The sequence below is a fragment of the Lampris incognitus genome, chromosome 18 (assembly GCF_029633865.1).
Source record: "Lampris incognitus isolate fLamInc1 chromosome 18, fLamInc1.hap2, whole genome shotgun sequence".
In the NCBI taxonomy this organism is placed as follows: Eukaryota; Metazoa; Chordata; class Actinopteri; order Lampriformes; family Lampridae; genus Lampris; species Lampris incognitus.
The window spans coordinates 21,501,859-21,517,197 of NC_079228.1; the positions used below are offsets into that span (position 1 = coordinate 21,501,859).

At 43.0% G+C, this 15,339-nt stretch overlaps 1 long non-coding RNA gene across 1 annotated transcript in view; it reads right to left on the reverse strand.

Moving 5' to 3' along the window:
• LOC130128285 (uncharacterized) overlaps window positions 1-15,339 on the reverse strand; it is a 43,737-nt gene that overhangs the window by 26,753 nt on the left and 1,645 nt on the right. The window lies entirely within an intron of this gene.

Here is a 15,339-nt window from a genome sequence, read left to right on the forward strand (position 1 = left end):
GATGGCTGTTCCATTCAAACAGGTCAGTTGCAGCTGTCGACCATGGAAGTTCTGGGACCATGTGTAGCTGTAATGGCTCTCTCTGCTGGTGTGGTTTCAGTGCATTGCAGGTGCTGCATGATTTCACAATGCTATCAATGTCCTCTGTTATTGTAGTCCAAAATATCACACCATGTGCTCGTCGTTTGGTTGCCTCTACCGCTTCCCTTCATTATGATTCCATCTTCAGAGAGCTCATTTCGAAATGGAAAGAATTGTTTCCCTGCAGTCGGAACTTTGCTCAGTCGATCTGGCCATCTGTGCCTGGTGATGTTGCTCAGCATCTGCAGAGAACCATCTCCTGCTGTGTGCTCACGGAGTTCTTGTTGACGATTGGATGAAATATGCTGTACTGTCATTACTTTGAAGTCCTCTTGCTCTGTGAGGTGTTGTGCCGTGCTCTCTCTTGGCAAGCGTGACAGTTTGTCCACCAGGTACAGCTCCTTCCCCTTCTTGTAGACCAACGTCAGATTGAACTTTTGGAGCCTCAGCATCATCCATTGTAAGTGTGCTGGTGCGGTTTGAAGAGGCTTTTTTAGGATCGAGATTAGCGTTTGATGATCTGTCTCCACGATCACTGGTTTTCCATATATGTTCTCATAAAATTTGAAGCAGGCAAATACTACAGCTAGTAGCTCCTTCTCAATTTGTGCATACCTCTTTTCCATTTCAGTGAGACTGCGAGAGGCATAGACCACAGGACCTCCATCTTGAAGACATGCACTGCCACAACCGTGCTGTGAGGCATCACATGTGAGGACGACAGGTTTGTGTGTGTCATAGTACCTCAGCACAGGTGGTGATGTGACGCATATTTTCAGTGTGTCAAACGCATCTTGTTGGTGTTCTGTCCAACTCCAGGCTACGCCTTTGTGCAAGAGCTGACGAAGGGATGTTGCGATGTTGCTGTAGTTGGGAATGAATTTGCTGAGGTAATTTATCATACCCAGAAAGTGTTGTAGTGCAGTTTTGTCTTTGGGTGGTGGGATGACTGTGATCGCCTGGATCTTTGTTGGATCAGGTTTCAGCCCATGTTCGGTGAAGACATGTCCAACATAACTTACTTCCTTCAGTTGAAATTTGCACTTCTGTGGATTCAGTCTCACCTTGACTTTTCATGCTCTGTCTAGCACTTTCCCTAAGTTTTCATCATGCTCCTTGATGTCTCTTCAACGAATGATGTCATCGATGATGATGGCACATGGGTAGCCTACAAAGATCTGCTTCATGGACCTCTGGAAGACCTTTGATGCTGCATTCATCCCAAATGGCATTCTCAGGAAGTGATATCGCCCAATTGGAGTGGCGAAAGTGGTGCGGAGCGAGGAATCTGGGTCCAGTTTGATTTGCCAAAAGTGAGCTTTTGGCATCGAGCACTGAGAACACAGTTGCGCCCGACATCTGCTGGACAGACAGCAAAGTCATTTTCATAACGACAGCTGGAGCATAAGTGAAGGTGCGTTCCCTCTCGATAGCCTCGCTTCCCACTAGATTGAGGAATATGTAGGCTTTGTCCGTTCTGGCTTGTCACTGTGGGCAGCAGCTATGACTATATCATATTTCTTTTCAAATACTTGCCAGTTCTCTGCAATTTTCTCATCAAATGCCAGCAGATCTGGTCACTGAAATCCATCAGTCATCTTCTCCCCCTTGTTGACAGGGCACCACGGCGCAATGAATGGGAGTATATTTGGCCAGAACAAACTTCATGGCCTAATTATAAGGTAAACACTTTTGATGAAATTCGAGACCGACTCTTTCACTTATGACACCATGTAGAATGACCTGAGTCAGAGGTCTTTTTAATGAATGTTTATTCCGGCCGCACAATGGTGCAAGCCAGCCTTCAACATGGCATACCAAAACTGAGCATGTCCAACCCATTGCATTACACTCGTATAGTGACGTGGCCATGCATGTTGTAGTACATAATGGCATATCACACATTACTCTACACTGAGCTAGACTCAGAGAATCCACAATCAACTGTAATTTGTTTATACTGAAAAAAAGGTTATCATACTGTAGTGAATTCAGGGGGCATCCGGGACGCAAACCCGGGTCTCCCACACCACGGGCGACTACGTTAACCAGTCGACTTCCCATTTGCTTGTGAGTACAGCGGACTGGAAGTTGTGTGGCTAAACCCATAACATTTTAAAAACTGCTCAAATTCATGAAAAGAAAACTGGGCCACTGTCTGTAACCACCGCTTGAGGAATGCCGTGTCTAGCAAAAATTAACTTCAGATGAATGACACTTTGACACTATGACACTTTGTGCTGAAGTCGTTGACAGTAGAGCCATTTCTGGGTAATTTGACAGGTAGTAAATGGCTAACAAATATTCCCTTCCATTGCAGCATAGGAGATCAGCCCCAACCTTCTCCCATGGTTTTGAGGGGATCTCAGACAGAATCATTGGCTCTTTGGTTTGCTTGTAATGAAACTGAAGGCATATGACACCAGTTGCCAACTATTGCATCTATGTCTCCATTCATTTTTGGCCAGTAGATAGCCGCTCGTGCCCTGCGTTTACACTTCTTTGCCCCTAGATAACCCTTGTGCACCCCGGTCAGCATCTCTTTTCTCATTGAGGTAGGAATCATAATCCTATTGCCTTTGAGCATCACACCATCCACCAGTGAGAGCTCAGACCTGAGTGGGTGATACTGCTTGCACGAGACCTTTTGCCAGCCATGCTCTATGTTTTCCATTACTTTGGAGAGAATCGGGTCTTTGGACGTCTCCTCTGCTATTTTCCTGTGCTGTTGATCAGACGCAGGGAGTGCGTCCTTCACCATGTGAACATGCAGAGCAACATTCACCTCAGTGCTGCTACAGCACACCTGAGACATGACTGGAGTGGCATTAGAGAGCGCATCAGCAATCAATGAACAAGGCCCTGACATATAGGTAAGGACAGCATCATACCTTTGTAGCTTCATCATCAATTGCTGGATGCGAGGGGACATGCCATTCAACTTTTTCGGGCAATGGCTATCAAGGGCTTATGGTCTGTCTCAAGAATTACTTTAGCAAGTCCATATATGTATCCATAAAATGTCTCACAACCAAAAACCAGTCCAAGGCACTCTTTCTCAATGTGTGCATAATGACACTTCGCCCTTGTCATAGAGCATGATGTATAGGTGACCAGCTTCCAGGAACCTTCATGCTGTTGCAACAATACGGCACCAATGCCATCTTTCGATGCATCAGTTGACAGCCTGTCAGCTTGAAAAAATGTCAGCCCAGGCTGCTGAGCTAAAACATGTTTGATGTCCCCCTATTCTGTATTATGGGCAGCTGTCCGCTCAAAGTCAGTTATGGCCTGCAGGAGCTTTTGCAAGTGTGCTGTTCTGCCTGCTAAGTTAGGGATAAACTTCCCAAGATAGTTTACCATTCCAAGCACCTGCTGAAGGCCTTTTTTGTCAGTTGGTGTTGGTATGGCTTTGATTGCCTGAACTTTTGACTCATCAGGCTGAACACCACTTGGACATAACTTATCCCCAAGAAATGTCAGTTCCCTCACACCAAACTGACACTTTTGCCTATTGAGTTTAAGACCATGCTGCTGTACTCATTGCAGCAACTGTTCAAGTCACTGATTGTGCTCCTGTATGTAGAGCCCAAAACCACCAAATCATCCACATAGACTTTGACCCCCTCCAAGCCCTCGATGATGCGCTCCATTGCCTTATGGAACAATTCTGGAGCCGACTGATGAGCCAGTCACTTGGCTCATCAGTTTTCTTTATCACCCCCAAACCGGCCATTGTTTCCAACTCCTTTTTTAGGCCATCACCTAGGGGAACAGGAACTCGTCTTGGGGCATGAACTACAAGTCGTGCATTATCAGTGAGTGTAAGTGAGTGAACAAATGGTAAGGTACTAAATCCAGTAGCTAATATTGGCTTACAGTCTCCTCAGAAATAATGCTTGGCTCCGTTAGAGTATACACATGCTTAACCAGGCCTCGGTCCTCACATGCTTTGTCTCCCGAGCAATGAATCATGATCCTCTGGAACCATAATAAATGGGAGTGAGTGGCATTTCTCTTTCACCTTGACAGTGAGTTTGCGGAGGCCATGTGTTTGAATGGCTTGTCCATTGTATGCTTTCAAAGCAATTTCAGTCTTTGCTACAGTGGGTCTCCAGCCCAAACTATCAAAGTCCACAATGGCACCCGTGTCCAGTTTAAGAAGAGAGGAGCACCATTTACTTGTAAAGATGCAATCCAGTTATCACCTGTCACTGCATTAACTGTAGGTGTATTCAACTCAGTTGACACTCTGCCAACAAAAAACTCAAGGGCAATCAGCTTTTTGGACAACATTAATGTTGAGCCTCACTGTCTTTCCTTTTGCAACGTACACCCTTGCAAAATGAAATTTCTCATTGCATTTCAGACATATTTTGCCTCAAGATTTTTTTTCATGGTACTACGCATGCGTCGGCGTGAACCGTCTGCGTTGTAGAGGCTCCGTCGTGAATTGACGTTTTTGTCTAGTTTTTGGCCACAATTTTACGCTACACTTTTAGATCCTGGTTGTTTTACCTATATGTTTTAACATGGTATAAAACAAAATTGTCATCGGACCTTCGGATTTTAATTCCGACTGCTGCCAGTTTAACTAGGTTAATTTTTAGCCTGGTGGCTATGCTAGCCGGTCCCATTTTATTTGAGCATTTTAAGCTTTTTGCACTTTTATGGACTTTTATTCCAATTTGCTTGCTAACTGCCGGACAACAAACATGGCTGCGTGTGTGGATTGCCGTTCTACCTTTGCACAATTGAAGACTGGCGTTACCCGACTGCAGGCTGAACTCAGAGAGAAGGACAAGTTAATCCTGGACCTATCATCCGTGGCCACAGCGCAGTCAAAACACCTCTCTCTCCTGTGCAGTCAGAGGGGACAACAAAGATTTCCCTCCGCTGACCAGTGTGCCGCATCCAGGAGCGGAACGCTCACCATCGGCCATTGCTCACCACCGGCTGGCTACTGCTCACCACCCCGGATCCTGAAAAGAAATCTCATCCGTTCGACGTAGGTTGTTGAAGGAGACAGTGTGCAAACACTCTGCTGGCTCTAAACTGGCCACTGGTGGCATCCCACCGGTGCTGTGTTTCCCCACACTGGCTGGGAGCCCCCATCCACCGGTGTATGATGGTCGGATGCGCTCTTCTACTGCACCCATTCCACAACCACATTCTGTTGTGATTTTGGGTGATTCTATCATCAGGGACGTCAGGTCGAACAGAGCTGCAACACACTGCTTTCCAGGTGCCAAGGTAAATGACATTCTGGTAGAGCTTCCTAATCTGCTGTCCCAATATACCTCTGTTGAGAACGTTGTCGTTCACATTGGCACACATGATATTCCACGGCAGCAGTCAGGGCTTTTAAAATCGGATTTCATGCATTTTTTTGAACATGTAAAACCTGGTAAGAAAGAAGTTGTTTTTTTTTATCTCTGGCCCGCTTCCCACTTTCGGCCGTGGCACTGGTCATTTTAGCAGACTTTTGCAGCTTCACACCTGGCTTCAGTCGCAGTGCTGTCATTTACAATTTGGTTTTATTGACAGTTTTAATCTGTTCTAGGAGCGCTATTCTATTTTTAAACATGATGGACTTCATCAAAATCGAGCAGGCTCACGAGTGCTGGCTGCAAACGTGTTTTATTCCATTGTCTCCAACTCTCGTGTTTGTGCTATGGACAATAACGTTTGGTGCCCGCACACAGGTGCGGACAGTTCCGTCACTAATTGACATCCACAGGAGCAGAGTGGCTTCGATTTTGGTTTTGTTGTAAACCATGCTTATTCAGGTCCTTTGGTGAGTTCTATCCATCACACCAATGACTGTCACTCTGCCATGCTAATTGCTGTAATAATAAACCATAGACACATACCCCGTAATCTCCCTGTTACAGGGAGCTAAACAATTTGTTGCCAGTTCGGACTTCAATTATCAGTCCCCCACAAAGCCATGCACCTCAGTCAATAAAAATGGCTTTAATAAACGTCAGGTCGCTAACTAATAAGTCATTTTTAGTTTAGTTATATATATAATGACCTTACAGGTATCAATAACTTGGACTTCACTCTACTGACTGAGACCTGGCTGGATAGAAATGGCGCAGTCGCACTTACTGAGACCGCACCTCCTGGCTTCAAATTCATCCATACCACCAGATCTAATAAGAAGGGCGGTGGAATAGCTGCCGTCTTCGCTGATTCATATAGCTGCAAGGAAATCCTCGGGAAATTCACGTCTTTTGAATACCTTGCTTTTACTATACATTGTAGTGCTATGATTTTAATAATTACTGTCTATCGGCCACCAAAATCTAAACATGTCTTTCTTGATGAATTTTCAGAGCTACTGTCTATGGTTTCCACTGATTATGATTGTTTCATCATCCTGGGCGATTTTAATGTTCATGTTGACGATCAAACAGACCCCGATGCTAGAAACCTAATTGGCTTACTGGAGGCATTTGCTCTCACTCAACATGTTTCTGGACCGACACACAATAAGGGGCATACTCCAGACTTAGTCATATCAAAAAGACTTAATGTTACTGTACCCTGTGTCATGGATGTTGCTATCTCTGATCACTGTTGTATATTTTTTGACGTGTCTGCTCTTCCTGTACAACAGAAGAGCACTCGGATGATCAAAAAATGCGTCATTGACAACAATACAATTGAAACCTTTCAGAAAACTGTAAATGAGTTGTCGCCGTTAATGTCATCACGAACTGAGGATCTTGTGAACAATTTCAACTCAAAAATACAAAATATCTTTGACAGCATTGCACCTGTTAAAACTAAAAACACAGAAAAACAAAAAGCCCCTGGAGAAACGGAGTGGCTGTTAGGCAGCTTAAGAGAGACTGTCGCCAGGCAGAACGACAGTGGAGAAAGACTAAACTTCAGGTTCACCGTGAAATTTACAAGGATAGACTGAACAAGTACATCAAAGAAATTAAACAGGCAAGACAGACGTTTTTCCCTAAAATCATTAATGAAAATATTAACAATAGTAAAGTGCTTTTCTCTACTATTGACCGACTTATTAATCCACCATCTACAAACCTGTCAGAGATGCTGTCCACTGAAAAATGTGAGCAATTCGCTACATTTTTCAATAACAAAATTATTTCCATTAGACAGAACATTACTGCCTCAAGATCCAGTAATGAACCTACCCTCCAGTTCTCCAAAAATATCACTAGCGCCATGTCTGACTTTGATACTCTAGACCTTAAAAGTCTAGACAATATTGTTAGGCAGCTCAGGTCGTCCACCTGCTGCTTGGATTCTCTCCCTACCAATTTAAAAAAAAGTTTTTAATTGCGTAGCACATGATGTTTTAGAAATTAAAACATCATTAACTATTCTCTTCAGGCAGGTATATTTCCTGCAGCACTTAAGACAGCTGTCATTAAACCACTTCTGAAGAAGAGTAATCTTGATGCAACAGTTATTGCCAACTACAGGCCCATCTCCAACTTACCATCCCTCAGCAAAATCCTTGAAAAAACAGTTTATTCTCAAGTTAATAACTATTTAATATCTAACAACCTTCTAGGCATTTATCAAACAGGTTTTAGATCTCACCATAGCACAGAAACGGCACTTACCAAAGTTGTGAACGATCTGCATATGAACACAGATTCTAATAAATTGTGCTCCTGGATCTCAGTGCCGCCTTCGACATTGTTGATCATGATATTTTGCTAGAGAGATTGGAAAAATGGGTCGGCCTTTCTGGCCCGGTTCTCAACTGGTTTAGAACATACCTTCAGGACAGGCAGTTCTTTGTGTCTATTGGAGACTTTCCTCGGACAAAGTGGGTATAATGTGTGGGGTACCCCAAGGTTAGATTCTAGGACCACTACTATTCAATCTCTATATGCTCCCACTTGCACATGTTATACAGAAACAAAAAATAAATTACCATAATTATGCAGATGATTCACAACTGTACACATCCCTATCTCCCGATGACCTAGACCCCATACATTCCCTAATTCAGTGTATTGATGATATTAATCTATGGATGTCAGATAACTTTTTACAACTGAACAAAGACAAGACAGAAATGCTTATTTTTGGTGCAAAGACTCAGAGACAGAGAATTGCAGCTCATCTCAGCTCTCTGTCTCTGGAGTGCAAAGGTGAAGCTAGAAATCTTGGTGTAATCATGGACAGTGATCTAAATTTTAAGAGCCACATCAATCATCTCACAAGATCAGCCTTCTACCATCTTAAAAAAATAAACTAAAGGGCTTTCTATCAATATCAGAGTGTGAGAAATTAATCCATTCATTTATAACAAATAGACTAGACTACTGCAATTGACTATTCATCTGCCTCCCAAAATCAGTTGTGCGCCAACTACAGTTAATTCAAAATGCGGCAGCACGTGTTCTCACCAGAACTAAAAAGTATGAGCACATTACACCTGTTCTTATATCTTTGCACTGGCTCCCCATCAAAACTAGAATTGATGCATATGTTTGGAGTTAGTGTCGTGCTCAGTCCTCTCTGTATTTAAGTAATATATTTATTGGGTGCTCTTTGGTCCAAGGTTAGTAGTTTCAGATGAGAAAAAGAGAACAAATCTCTCTGACCAAGGCACTCCGTGTAATTAAAAATGTCTTTATTGAAACTTAGACATATCCAAAAAGGACCTAAAAATGCCCACGCGTAGCGGCTTGGGCCTTCTTCAGGGCATAGGGTCCTTTTTGGATATGTCTAAGTTTCAATAAAGACATTTTTAATTAGACGGAGTGCCTTGGTCAGAGAGATTTGTTCTCTTTTTCTCATCTTAAACTAGAATTGATTTTAAAATTATTTTAATTGTATAAAAAGCGCTAAAAAGCCTTGCACCACACTATATAAAAGACATGTTAATTCCTTACAAACCAGCAAGAACTCTCAGGTCCAATGGCAGTGGTCCTTTAACAATCCCTCGTGCTAGGTCTAGAGCAGGGGAAGCTGCATTTTATATTTACGTCCCAAGTAGATGGAACACCCTGCCTGAGGACCTGAGAGAGGCCCCCACACCGGACACATTTAAAAACGGGTTGAAAACCTTACTTTTTAAAACAGCCTACAGCTAAATTCATAGTGTGTGTATGTGTGTGTAAGTGAGTGTTTTATATATTTTGCTATTTTTATACAGTCTGCTCTGTTGTTACTCTTAATCAATGTTTATGGCACTTTTATTTATTTTACTAACTTAGTTTTAAACTTATCTGTACTTTTATAACGTTTGCCGGTACGTTTACTTTTTTGTGTGGGGGAGGAGATTTTATTGTTATATTGTGTGAAGCACTTTGTGTTACATTTGTTTGTATGAAAAGTGCTATACAAATAAAATCTGATTGACTGACTGATTGATAAGCTGGACACTGTCGAGCCTGATGACGTGTGCCACATCCACTGCAATCAAAGAGCTTTTCACTGGGCTCTGCTGAAATTTTGTTCTCAGGACGCTTTCTTGTGTAGTTATTAACTGCATCGACAGAGGCACTTTCCATATCCAAGGACGATTGAACAGTGTTTGTGCTGAATGTTTTCATGTGAAACTGGGCTAATTCACTTGCCTGACATCCGAATTGCACCATCCAAAGTGAGCGCAACCTCCCTTAACAAGCGCTCTCTGATTTTTTGGTTCTTTATTCCAAAAACAATTTGCTCCCTTATCATAAGAGAGGATGAAGGTTAGACGGTTTGGAGACAAAGTAAGAGAGGCGAGATTGAGATGGTGTGGACATGTGTGGAGGAGAGATGTTGGGTATATTGGGAGAAGGATGCTGAATATGGAGCTGCCAGGCAAGAGGAAAAGAGGAAGGCCAAAGAGGAGGTTTATGGATATGGTGAGGGAGAACATGCGGGTGGCTGGCGTGACAGAAGAAGATGCAGAGGACAGGAAGAGATGGAAACGGATGATCCGCTGTGGCGACCCCTAACGGGAGCAGCCGAAAGTAATAGTAGATAATAGATGAAGTCAGATCTGCAGAACTGCACGTTTGCGCTTTCAATTTTAAATCCATTAGGAACACGTCGAACTTCTCCCCTTGCTGCTGCACACGGCAATGGAACACATATATAGCATTCATAATCTCGTTCTTTTCTTGGCGAACAATGGGCATCAAACTGCCGCAAGACCACATCAAAACTGTTCCTGTCGTATAAACGTGTTGTACACATCGATGGCTTGTGGACCCACAATCCTAAGTAAAAGAGCAATCTTAACGTTCGTCTGCCTTGTCATGGGCGCCAATAGCGGACAAGTATAGCATGGTCGCTGTCTAAACGCTCTCCAATTCGCATCGACATCGCCTTCCAACTGCAAACCTTCAAGTGGTTTTAAACAATCCATTGTTGTTATTGCCGTCGCCAAGACAGTTTACTCCTGGTACCATGTATTGGTTAGCTAAACTAACCATAAATGACTCAACACAGAGAAGCCGTTTAACGTGCTTTATTCGTACTCTGCTAGGCACTGCCGTAAATCAGGATTAAAAAAAATTTTTTTTTTGACTACTCTGGGGGTCGCTGTCGTAATGATGTAAACTAACCTACCATCAGTACAGGTACATCTCAGAGCAACTAAAACTTCGTCACCATCGTTCGTGAAACCTCTGAATGCAAACACTTTAGACCTTTTCTCCCAGTGCACGCCCTCAGCAAGAGAAGGAGCAAACTCATTATCTAGCGACAGTGTGTAGAGAAGATTCTGACGCCAATTTTCGAATGAATTCACGGTCTCTATTTTCGTTAGGCACCACTGCTTCGGTGCTCTGTGCACGTTAGCCATGTTAGCGATAGCTTCCTGGTTCGTGTTTCGCAGTAGAGATAATCTTACAGACTTCACAAGAGTATCAATGCGCTGGACTCCCGCACTGATCTGCTACTATGTTCAGCTGCTCCCCTTAGGGGTCGCCACAGCGGATCATCCGTTTCCATTTCTTCCTGTCCACTACATCTTCCTCTGTCACACCAGCAACCTGCATGTCATCTCTCACCACATCCATAAACCTCCTCTTTGGCCTTCCTCTTTTTCTCTTCCCTGGCAGCTCCATATTCAGCATCCTCATCCCAATATACCCGGTATCTCTCCTCCACACATGTCCAAGCCATCTAAGTCTTGCCTCTCTTGCTTTGTCTCCAAACCGTCCAACCTGAGCTGTCCCTCTAATATACTCGTTCCTAACCCTGTCCTTCTTTATCACTTTCAATGAAAATCTTAGCATCTTCAACTCTGCCATCTCCAGTTCTGCCTCCTGTCTTTTCGTCAGTGCCACTGTCTCCCAACCGTATAACATAGCTGGCCTCACAACCATCTTATAAACCTCCCCTTTAACTCTTGCTGGTACCCTTCTGTCGCAAATCACTCCTGACAGTCTTCTCCCCCCACTTCACCCTGCCTGCACTCTCTTCTTCACCTCTTTTCTGCACTCCCTGTTACTTTGGATAGTCGACCCTAAGTATTTAAACTCATACGCCTTCGTCACCTCTACTCCTCGCATCCTCGCCATTTTACTGTCCTCCCTCTCATTCACACATATGTATTCCGTCTTGCTCCTACTGACTTTAATTTCCATTCTCTCCAGTGCAAAGCGCCACCCCAGCAAACAAAAGAATGTTACCAGCACGTCCCCTAAAGATCCTCTCCGAACGTCCGGTAAATGCCATTGTGTAGGGGTTTCATTACGTAATTTTCCCGACGTTTGGACATTATTGCGAGAACGTTCCATAATACAATCCCTGTGACGTCCCGAGGACGTCTACTAGACTTTCCTCTAATGTCCCTGTAATGTACTTGGGACCCACAATAACGTCCCCATGACGTCCCAGGGACGTCCGGAAGACTTTCCCCTAAGACATCCTGCAATAACGTCCCCGAGACGTCACGGGGATGTCTAGAGGACTTTTCCTTAACGTCCCTGTAATGTCCTCGGGACGTTCCCTGAATGTTGCGCAGTAACGTCACCAGGACGTCAAGGGGACGTTTATAGGACTTTCCCCTAACATCCCTGTAATGTCCTCGAATGTCCCGAGGACATTTACAGGGACGCCCCGCGATAATGTCCCCATGACGTAATGAAAACCCTATGACATTTATCGGACATTCGGACAGGACCTTTAGGGGATGTGCTTTGAACGTCCCACAATAACGTCCCTGTGATGTCCCGGGGATGTCTGGAGGACTTCCTCTAACGTCCCTCCCGCGATAACGTCCCCGTGACGTAATGAAAACCCTACACAATGACATTTATAGGACGTTCAGAGAGGACCTTTAGGGGATATATGGGGACGTTTTTTGTTTGCTGGGACCTCTCCGGGCTCTCCTCAACCTGCACCCTACTCTCGCTACACATCACAATGTCATCCGCAAACAACTCCCACACTGATATCTTCTAAATCAAGAGCCTACGTATTTTAAACGCTGCCAACATGCTAGTTTAAAGCGGGGACGCTCACAAATCCACAGACACGATCTGGTAAGTGCATAGATGATTTTACTGAATGACGTCAAGGTAAAAGAGTGACGTACACAACCAAGTAACCTGGAAGTACACAATACCTTCCTGGCACAGATCAGGACTAATATGCTGGGTGAGTCGTTTTAAATGCAGCATAGATAAAAAATAGTGTAAGTTGAAAATAGATAATGGACTGGCAGGTATGGAGAGGTCGGCTCTCCATACAGTACAGTACAGTACAGTATTAGCATGTACTTAACTAAAGTGTCGTGAGTACAGTATTTGCTGTTAAAAGTCGAAGTGCATGTTCTAATTATTTACTGTTATTACAATCAATTTTTGGTCTGAACACGGCTCCTGTCCAAAGTCAAAGACGTGCGTCGTTTCGTGAGCTAATTGTACCGGTGCAAGCAGTGGAGTTACCCGTTTCATGAATATGATGTGGTAGTGAAAGGAACGAAGTCGAATATTTTGAGGTCTAGATACTGTGAAGTGAAAGTCCTGTCCCCAAAAAAGGAATGCTATTCATCTGAAGCACAAGCTCACAGTCCAAGACCTACTTCTAATTCTACTTTAGCCATGGCTGCATGAAGATGCCAAATATGAAAGCCCCATTACAAATGCGGGAAAACCCAGGTTGCCACGCAAAAAAATATATATATACAAAGTTGTCATTTTGAATCTTTGAAAGTATGCACGCCTTCTGTATTCTCACAGGTCCCCCTGCATTAAATGTTAAGTAACCACAGGAAATCACAGGGTAAGGAATAAGAGAAATGTTCAAGTGTCGAGAACTGAGTGGCTGTGTGTGTGTGTGTGTGTGTGTTTCATTAAATGTCTTTTTTGCTTATCTCTCTACCGAGAGCACTCTAATTGGCTTGTTCCCCCAGCCTAATAAGGAGTGTGCATTTTAATGTACTTTCCCTGGGCAATGGCTCTCAATGCTCATTTCGCATGAACAATGATGATAGAAAAATGTAAATGCACACTTTTACAGTAATTGGTCAGGGATACATTGTCGGCATTATGCGCTTTGTGATGCAAATGTTTTAAATGTGGGCTCGTCTATAGGGTTTGGCCAAGGAGATTGCCATACATACTTCCATGTCATTATCCTCCCAGCTTTACTTCTTCAATGGAAATCAGTGTATTCTACAAGCAAGCATGCAAGACGAGTTTGTATGTAAATCATGGCACCAGGGGAATGTTCCTTCCTATGATCTCCTGCGCGTTTCAAATACACGTCTTCAAATGAAGCTATGGCAATGGCGCTTGGTTGCACGCCTGTAATTGGCCATTCACTGGGATAATCTGACATCAAGTCTTGTCATGTCTCAACCGTGTCCACAATGAAACGAGAAAACACTGGGAAACCCAAACGTTGCATGACACTTTCAAAGGAGTTTTATACACATTATTGCATTTAAAGCTAGAAAAAAATAGTTTTTTGGGGGGGATTTTGGTTTGAGTCCTAATATCTGGAAACAACTTGTTTTTCTTTACCAATGACATCATTATAGAATTAATGGAAGACGTAGAAATCGTGATAAACAAAAAATGGCTTGTAAATAAAAACTAAAATCGTAATTCAATATTCTAAAGACATTTAGAATCTGTCCATTTTCCATATAATAAGCATTAATGTAGTTGGCTGAGACCTAATCTAACCCCTTATTATGACGGAAATTGTGTTTAAGATCTAATTTGCTAGTTATTATCATATTAATTGCACAAAGCATCATATCATACCCCTAATAAGCAATCTATGGAGATATGTAGATCATATAGTTTTTAATTAAAACCACCTTTTACCTGATCATTATTCTATTCATTTTATTAACATACACATCGGTTTAGTAATATTGAACTTTTATTGTGGCATTGCGCGCTTACATTTTTTATTTTCATTCTGTTATTGATTCTAAGGCCAATTTTCTACCACACTTTTCCGTCTGCTTGTCATTGTGTTTGTTTGTCGGTAATCATTTCACTAAGTAGGGATTGATGAAGGATTGATATTAGGTCTTAAAGCACGCTTGTTAACATTGACGGATGTCTTAAAAATGTTGATAAAAGATACAGGTAGGCAGTGTTGCATCTAAACTTACCAGACTGTCAAGACCAGAAGACTTGAATTAACCATAACCGCATAGGACTGCAGTAAAATTAAGCTTAATTTGAAAGTCATTTCAAAATTATAAGAGAATTATGAATACATCTAAGTATCTGCTAACGTCAATGAGTGTGTTGGAAGAACTTAAAAGTGCCGTATTACTCAATTATGACTCGCTATTTACAGCTATAAAGGTTATTATTTGTCTGCTTGCTTCCAATGCAAAGCACTCTGAGCTGTATTTAGCTTATTATTGTTATCACTATTATTATCATCATTATTATTATTACTTTTTATGGTGCTGTGTGATAAAGGGTGCAGAATGTCCAATATTTACGTCTACGTCAAACTGTGACATTATTCAAACATGTAGGTCAGTAGCCAGTTTAGACTGCATGCTGGGTGGGAGATTTCCACTGAGCCCTCCAAAAGACCACCAGAGGAGAGATGGTTTTGCAGAGGAGTCCTTGCTGACACAGATGAGACCACCGGGCCTTGAACCTGACCCCATGGACCATCTCACAGAGAGCCTGTCCCATGGCCTTCCTGCTGCTCCATTGTTAAGGGAAGAGTTTATCAATGGCTGGGAGAGAGATAGTGTGGCCATCCAATAAAACCTCAGAGCCGCCGGGTCTCTCTCTCTCTCGCTCTCGCTCTCTCTCTCTCTCCCCCTGCGGG